The sequence below is a fragment of the Heptranchias perlo genome, chromosome 8, assembly GCF_035084215.1.
Source record: "Heptranchias perlo isolate sHepPer1 chromosome 8, sHepPer1.hap1, whole genome shotgun sequence".
Lineage (NCBI taxonomy): Eukaryota > Metazoa > Chordata > Chondrichthyes > Hexanchiformes > Hexanchidae > Heptranchias > Heptranchias perlo.
Window position 1 is genome coordinate 78,048,941 of NC_090332.1, and position 9,460 is coordinate 78,058,400.

Sequence of the window (9,460 nt, forward strand, 5' to 3'; positions counted from 1 at the left end):
TGATGAGGTGCTTGATAGTGATTATTCCCTCCCAATCGCTTGGTGTCCAGTTAGGAACTGTATGGAGCAATTGAATGAGTTAGCAAATATTTTAAACAAAGGATTTTCAGTGGATTCTCCCCTTCCTATTTCATTTATAATTTTGCAGGCATTAACTTTGATTTTAAAATTTCAATCACAGTTTGAAAACTGTTTCTCACATTAATATGGGTTTGGCAATTTTTTTGAAAGAAGTTTCACTGAAGAATGTGTGTCATTCCAAGCGATCTATTTTTAAAACAGCAGATTATATTAAGTTTCTGGGTCTTAGGAGCAAGTTACTCGGAGACCTAAGATGGCAACTGCTATAATCAGAAACCGGGTTGGTAAACAAAGATTAGTCGAGGGACAAGAAAATAGATTTTCACAAAATCAAGATAATTATGAATGAGGAAGGCCGTTTGGCCGATCTTAAATCATCCATCGAGAAGAAACCTAAAGTCCCCCCCACTGGTTCTTAAATGATTCCAGGGTTTTGCCACCACTACTCTGGGGGTGAAATTGGTCTCCGCCAGTCACATGAAACGAGTTCATAGCAAATTGTCAGCCCGTTTTACACCACTCCTGATTTTCTTTCCATTGAAGTCCACGGAGACCAATTTCAACCCCTCTATCTGGAAGTTTATTGCTTGTGTTCATTCTATGTGTGAAGAAGAACTTCCTGATACAGAATCAGTCTTAAATTTACCTTTTAATACTTTGAACCCATGATCCCTTGTCTCACTCTGACTTTAATTTAAAATCATATTCTGGAGTTGCCCTTTCCATTCTCTTAACTATCTTATATACCTTTATAAGGTCATCTCTCAGACCCCTTTTTTCTAGGTTGAAAAATCCAAGTTTCTCCATTTTATTCCTCATAACTCAGATCTCTAACAATAGGTATCAGCCTTGTAGCTCATCTCTGCACTGCCTCCAATGCTTGACTGTCTCCCTTGTTTCTTGGTTACCAGAAATTAGCACAGTACTGAAGATCTGGTCTAACCAGAACACTTCCCAACTTCCTTTAATTTAAATCCTACTGCTCTAGCTATGTAGTTTAATTGGCTTTGTTGATTGCTGCTGTACATTGTATGGACAAGTTGAGCCTCAAGCCTACTAAGATTTTTTAGATCTCTTTCAACATCATCCATTATTCCTAGCTATTTCAACACTATTCACGGAGTATGCGTGACATTTATTTTTCCTTCCTGTGTGCATTAAATTTCATCTGTCATTGCTCTGCACAGTTAACATATTTTGTCCAACTCATTCTGTCATTTCTGAGCTGCCTCCTCTGATTCTAATGCCTCTCCTAGTTTGGTATCATCTGCAAATTTGGCTGCTTTGTATTGAGATCCTGAATCCTGGTGATTGATGTAAATTAGAAACAGTAGTGATTCCAACACTAAGCCCTGAGGCACCCAATTCAGTACTTCCTCTCCACCTAAACATGACACTTCCAGCAAGTACCTATTACGTTCTAATCTTCAGCTAATTTCTTATCCATTTCTAAGATTTACCTTGAATCCCCACAGCTTGGAATTTAACCAATATCCTTTTGTGTGGAACTTTGTCAAATGCCTTTTTGGAAGTCGAGGTTAACTGCATGGTAGTGATTTTCACAGTCCACCTGGGTCATCACTTCCTCAAAGAAATTAAGGAGGTTGTTCCAACATGATGTGCTGGCTGTTGTTTTTTAATTCATTCTTGCGATGTGGGTAATTCTGTCAAGGCTGGCATTTATTGCCCATCCCTAGTTGCCCCGAGAAGGTGGCGGTGAGCCTTCTGCTTGAACCACTACAGTCCATGTAGTGAAGGTGCTCCTACAATGCTATCAGGTAGGGAGTTCCAGGGTTTTGACCCAGCGACGATGAATGAACGACGATATATGACCAAGTCAGGATGCTGTGTGATTTGGAGGGGAACTTGGGGATAATTCTCAACTGCAGAAATACAGGGGCCTGTCAGTGCGGACTGCACGGTGTGCGGATATTACACAGTGTGCTGAGAGTTCGGTACGTGTGGGAGTTGAAGGGTTGATCTCTTTAAATCTAGTGCATATTGCTTCAACTGTTTAAGGTCAATTTAAAAGTTTAAATTTCTAAGTTTCTGTCAGGCTTCAGCAGAGAGCTGCTGTAGCAAGTTAATTGGTTAGCTAGATTCAATTGGTCCCTGAAGGTGGGGCAGGCCTGACTCATCTGAGTCTCAACTGCAGAAATACAGGGGCCTGTCAGTGCGGACTGCACGGTGTGCGGATATTACACAGTGTGCTGAGAGTTCGGTACGTGTGGGAGTTAGGTGAAGTGGGGGAAGGAGGTGCTGCTTTGCCTTGCTTTTCTTGCAGAGCGGTAGTGGACCTGAGAGCGGTGAGCGGCGGGAGAGAGCGAGACCAGAGCGGGGATAAAAACAGCGCGGAGAGAGCGAGACCAGAGCGGAGATATAAACAGCGCGGAGAGAGCGAGACCAGAGCTTACTCAGAGCGAGACTCTGAGACCAGCGGCAGTTCGGGGTGACGTCACCAGTCAGAAAGTGACGCGGCACAGGGGAGGCAGCTGATTGGTGAGTAGGTTCAGGTGAGTATTTCTACCATTTTACTGTAAGTAAAGTAATAAGAAAGGGAAGATCTGCAGGTTTTATAGCAGATAGTGTTTTTTTTTAGTGAACCTAGGTCCCTAGTATAGTTAACATTTTCTAATTTCAACGTAATTTAAAAGGGGTAACTCAGCTAAGGCAAGTCATGGCAGCAGACCTCGCACCCGTGATATGCTCCTCCTGCAAGATGTGGGAAGTCATGGACACTACCAGTGTCCCTGCCGACCATGTGTGCGGAAAGTGTGTCCACCTGCAGCTACTGACCGATCGTATCTCGGAGCTGGAGCTGCGGGTGGACTCACTGTGGAGCATCCGCGATGCAGAGAAACTCGTGGATAGCACGTTTAGCGAGTTGGTCACACCGCAGGTAAAGGGTATACAGGCAGGAAATGAATGGGTGACCACCAGGAAGAGTAAGAGATGCAGGCAGGTAGTGCAGGGGTCCCCTGTGGCCATCCCCCTCTCAAACAGATATGCCACTTTGGATGCTGTTGGGGGGGATGACTTATCAGGGGAAGGCAGCAGCAGCCAACTTCCTGGCACCACGGGTAGCTCTGCTGCACAGGCTGGGAGGAAAAAGAGTGGCAGAGCTATAGTGATAGGGGACTCAATTGTAAGGGGAATAGACAGGCGTTTCTGCGGCCGCAACCGAGACTCCAGGATGGTGTGTTGCCTCCCTGGTGCAAGGATCAAGGATGTCTCGGAGCGGCTACAGAACATTTTGGAGGGGGAGGGCGAACAGCCAGCTGTCGTGGTGCACATAGGCACCAACGATATAGGTAAAAAAGGGGATGAGGTCCTAAAAGCAGAATATAGGGAGTTAGGAGGTAAATTAAAAAATAGGACCTCAAAGGTAGTAATCTCAGGATTGCTGCCAGTGCCACGTGCTAGTCAGAGTAGAAATAGGAGGATATTTCAAATGAATACGTGGCTAGAGGAATGGTGCAAGGGGGAGGGATTCAAATTCCTGGGACACTGGAAACGGTTCTGGGGGAGGTGGGACCAGTACAAACCGGACGGTCTGCACCTGGGCAGGGCCGGGACCGCTGTCCTAGGAGGAGTGTTTGCTAGTGCTGTTGGGGAGGGTTTAAACTAAAGTGGCAGGGGGTTGGGAACCTGAGCAGGGAGAGAGAGGAAAGCGTAACAGGAAGGGACAGAAGGTATGGAGTAATAGGTAAAGTGTTAAAAAAGGAAAAAGCAGGAACTAAGCGTCACAAAACAGATTTGAAAGTTCTTTATCTGAATGCACGTAGCATTCGTAATAAAATGGACGAGTTAACGGCACAAATAACTACGTATGGGTATGATCTTGTGGCCATTACAGAAACATGGCTGCAGGGTGACAACGACTGGGAATTAAATATGCCAGGGTATTTAACAATCAGGAAGGACAGGCAGGAAGGAAGGGGAGGTGGGGTGGCTATGTTAATAAAGGAAGGAATCACTGTAATACAGAGAAATGATATTGGGACAAAGCATCAAGATAATGAAACAGTTTGGGTGGAGATAAGGAATAATAAGGGAAAAAAAACATTAGTGGGCGTAGTATATAGGCCTCCTAATAGTTGCAACTCTGCTGGAAGAAGTATTAATCAGGAGATAGTCGGGGCATGTAATAAGGGAACAGCCATAATTATGGGGGATTTTAATTATCATATTAACTGGACAAATCAAATTGGGCAGAGCAGCCTTGAGGACGAGTTCATTGAGTGCATCAGGGATGGATTTCTTGAGCAGTATGTAACTGATCCTACAAGGGGGCAGGCAACCTTGGACCTGGTCCTGTGTAATGAGTCAGGATTAATTAATAATGTCCTAGTTAAGGATCCCCTTGGAACGAGCGACCACAACATGGTTGAATTCCATATCCAATTAGAGGGTGAGAAGGTTGATTCTCAAACAAGCGTACTGAGCTTGAATAAAGGAGACTATGATGGTATGAGAGCGGAATTGATTAAAGTGGACTGGGAAAATAGATTAAAGGGTAAGACGGTACATGAGCAGTGGTGTTCATTTAGGGAGTTATTTTACAACTTTCAAAATAAATATATTCCACTGAGGAAAAAAGGGTGTAAAAGAAATGACAGCCATCCGTGGCTAAGTAAAGAAATCAAGGATAGTATCCGACTAAAAACAAGGACATATAAGGTAGCCAAACTTAGTGGGAGGATAGAAGATTGGGAATTCTTCAAAAGACAGCAAAAAGTAACTAAAGGATTGATTAAGAAAGGGAAGTTAGATTATGAAAAGAAATTAGCAAAAAATATAAAAACAGATAGCAAGAGTTTCTATAGTTATATAAAAAGAAAAAGGGTGGCTAAGGCAAACGTAGGTCCCTTAGAGGATGAGACCGGGAAATTAATGGTGGGAAACATGGAGATGGCAAAAATGCTGAACAAATATTTTGTTTCAGTCTTTACAGTAGAGGACACTAAGAATATCCCAACACTGGACAAACAGGGGACTCTCGGGGGGGAGGAGCTAAATACGATTAAAATCACTCAGGAGATGGTACTCAGTAAAATAATGGGACTCAAGGCGGATAAATCCCCTGGACCTGATGGCTTCCATCCTAGGGTCTTGAGGGAAGTGGCAGTAGGGATTGTGGATGCTTTGGTGATAGTTTTCCAAAATTCCCTGGACTCAGGAGAGGTCCCGGCAGATTGGAAAACTGCTAATGTAACACCGTTATTTAAAAAGGGTAGTAGGCAGAAGGCTGGAAATTATAGGCCAGTTAGCTTAACATCTGTGGTGGGTAAAATTTTGGAGTCTATTATTAAGGAGACAGTAACGGAACATTTAGATAAGCATAATTTAATAGGACAAAGTCAGCATGGCTTTATGAAGGGGAAGTCATGTCTGACAAATTTGCTTGAGTTCTTCGAGGATATAACGTATAGGGTGGATAAAGGGGAACCAGTGGACGTAGTGTATTTAGACTTCCAGAAGGCATTCGACAAGGTGCCACATAAAAGATTATTACTTAAGATAAAAAATCACGGGATTGGGGGTAATATTCTGGCATGGGTGGAGGATTGGTTATCGAACAGGAAGCAGAGAGTTGGGATAAATGGTTCATTTTCGGACTGGCAACCAGTAACCAGTGGTGTTCCACAGGGGTCGGTGCTGGGTCCCCAACTCTTTACAATCTATATTAACGATTTGGAGGAGGGGACCGAGTGCAACATATCAAAATTTGCAGATGATACAAAGATGGGAGGGAAAGTAGAGAGTGAGGAGGACATAAAAAACCTGCAAGGGGATATAGACAGGCTGGGTGAGTGGGCGGAGATTTGGCAGATGCAATATAATATTGGAAAATGTGAGGTTATGCACTTTGGCAGGAAAAATCAGAGAGCAAGTTATTTTCTTAATGGCGAGAGACTGGAAAGTACTGCAGTACAAAGGGATCTGGGGGTCCTAGTGCAAGAAAATCAAAAAGTTGGTATGCAGGTGCAGCAGGTGATCAAGAAAGCCAACGGAATGTTGGCTTTTATTGCTAGGGGGATAGAATATAAAAACAAGGAGGTATTGCTGCAGTTATATAAGGTATTGGTGAGACCACACCTGGAATACTGCATACAGTTTTGGTCTCCATACTTAAGAAAAGACATACTTGCTCTCGAGGCAGTACAAAGAAGGTTCACTCAGTTAATCCCGGGGATGAGGGGGCGGACATATGAGGAGAGGTTGAGTAGATTGGGACTCTACTCATTGGAGTTCAGAAGAATGAGAGGCGATCTTATTGAAACATATAAGATTGTGAAGGGTCTTGATCGGGTGGATGCAGTAAGGATGTTCCCAAAGATGGGTGAAACTAGAACTAGGGGGCATAATCTTAGAATAAGGGGCTGCTCTTTCAAAACTGAGATGAGGAGAAACTTCTTCACTCAGAGGGTGGTAGGTCTGTGGAATTTGCTGCCCCAGGAAGCTGTGGAGGCTACATCATTAGATAAATTTAAAACAGAAATAGACAGTTTCCTAGAAGTAAAGGGAATTAGGGGTTATGGGGAGCGGGCAGGAAATTGGACATGAAGCTGAGTTCGGATCGGTCAATGCCCTGTGGGTGGCGGAGAGGGCCCAGGGGCTATGTGGCCGGGTCCTGCTCCGACTTCTTGTGTTCTTTAGATTTGTGGTTGGGATCAGATCAGCCATGATCTTATTGAATGGCGGAGCAGGCTCGAGGGGCCGATTGGCCTACTCCTGCTCCAATTTCTTATGTTCTTATGTTCTTATGTTCTTAATGGTGTTCCCATGCACCTGCTGCCCTTATCCTTCCAGGTGGAGATTGTGGGGGTTGGAAGGTGCTATTGGAGAAGCCTTGGTGACTCGCTGCAGTACATCCTGTAGATAGAATCATAGAATGATACATCACAGAAGGAGGCCATTTGGCCCATCGTATCTGCTCTTTGAAAGAGCTATCCAATTATTCCCACTCCCCTGCCCTTTCCCCATAGTCCTGCAATTTTTTCCCCTTCAAGTATTTATCCAATTCCCTTTTGAAAGTTACTATTGAATCTGCTTCCACCGCCCTTTCAGGCAGTGCATTCCAGATCATAACAACTCGCTGCGTAAAAAAAATTCTCCTCATCTCGTCTCTGGTTCTTTTGCCAATTACCTTAAATCTGTGTCCTCTGGTTACCGACCCTTCTGCCACTGAAAACAGTTTCTCCTTATTTACTCTATCAAAACCCTTCATGATTTTGAACACCCCTGCTATTGAATCTCCCCTTAACCTTCTCTGCTCTAAAGACAACAACCCAAGCTTCTCTAGTCTCTCCATGAAGTCCTGCATCCCTGGTACCGTTCTAGTAAATCTCCTCTGCACCCTCTCCAAGGCCTTGATATCTTTCTTAAAGTGTGGTGCCCAGAATTGGACACAATACTCCAGCTGGGCCTAACCAGTGTTTTATAAAAGTTTAGCATAACTTACTTGCTTTTGTACTGTTATGCCTCTGTTTATAAAGCCAAGGATCCCGTTTGCCTTTTTATCAGCCCTCTCAACTTTTCCTGCCACCATCAAAGATTTGTATACATACACCCCTAGGTCTCTCTGTTCCTGTGGATATATGGGAAGATCACAGGGAGGAAAATGGATCCCAAATGAGACTATTGATCGAAGAGTGGAAGGTAAGCAAATGTGTGTACGAGCACAGTGGGGGTAATGTTAACCTAAACCGCCCGGTGGGAAATTGACGGGATCAGAATGATTTTACTCTCATTGAAATCAATGGCAGGGTGTAAAATGGACGGCTGACCTGATCCCATCAGTTTCCCGTCGGGTGGGTTAGGTTAAAATGATTTCAGTAACTCAGAGAGGTGTACAGGAACTAGATACCAGGAACATACAGACACTGGTGGTCAAAGGAAGAGACACATGTACAATAATAATATATACCTGGAATATAAATGTAACAACAACAGTACAGGGGTATAGAGTGCTCTGAAAGAGTCAGCAAGAAAAGAGATGGAGCAGTCCTATATGTCAGCGACACTGGGAAGGTTAAAGAAGATGATCCTGTGGGAGGTGGAAAGCTGCACCATCAGCTAGGGTAAAGCTGACACTATAAGTATGCTACAGACCTTGAGAATAATGGGGAAGATAGCTTGCTCTATGAAGAGCTAAGAGGGTATGTGAAAACACGAAAGGTTTTATGCAAGATTTGAAGCAATCAAATATTAAATTGGGAATACTGAAGTGGTTTCGAGTGCGAGTTGATAAACATTAGTCATGAGTGCTACATGACCCAATGAATAAGGGGAACCACAAAAGGTAGTGCACTCCTTAACTTGGTAATGATAAATGATGCAATTACCATGCAGGAAATGGAAGTTGTGACTCCCTTGTGATACAGTGACCACAGAATAATCAAGTTCAACATGATCTCAAGAAATATCAAGGCCCAGGAACTTTACTTCTTTCCAGGTCCCTCTTTGCCCCTTTGATCAACCTTTTAACATATTTATTTCTCATCAAAGCAAAACCAAACAGTACAGGATATATATATTAATGTAAAGTCAGCAAATATTAATGTAAGGTCATCCCTCAGTTCCTTGAAGTTCAGTTTTTAAAAATTATATATCTGGCTCCTGGCCCTAAGTATTTCTGAATAATAAAACAAAAGCACTGAAAACATGCCTAAGGTCTTTAAGCCAGTTCTCAGCCACGGCTGACAATCCGATGTTTGGGACTGTAATGGGTGTCTCAGGACTAAAGGCTGGGGTTCAGGTTTGGTGAGAGTGTGCTAGTTATGGGTGGGGGGACAGCCAGGGTGGGCCCTCACCATTGAAATGCATTGAACGGCGTGAAGTTGCTGTATTTGCGCGGCAGATACGAACTAAACTTGTTACAGAAAGTTAAGTCTTGTCCATTTCAGTCTAAGTACCCTTTTAACAACGTCATAAGTATTAATTACTGCATCAACCTCTCTGGCACTGAAAACTAACTATTGCAAGTGCTGAGTCTCAGTTCTTCAGGTTTTAATTGTTGTTGGAGATTTTAAAAATGTAAAATTTAAATTTAAAATTTTTTTTACTTTTCCTTTGTGTCTTTTTTCTTTCTCTTAATCCAGTATTTCCATCCCTTTATTTCTCTTTCTGTACCTAATTTGGTATTGAATTCACCCACTCTAACTTACACTTTCTTCTCAGTCCTTGCGCTGTTAATTTCACAATCCTTCAATCTGATTGGTTAAGGAGATACCTTGCTGGTTGCCCTGGTCACTCAGGTCCCAGATGCCCTGTTTCCTTCGCTGTGCCATTATCAGCTCGCACTTTCAGTAACTTGCCACGCAAAAAATGTAAAAACCTAAACGTGCAAGGGCAAGTCTAATTAATGGCAGATGCT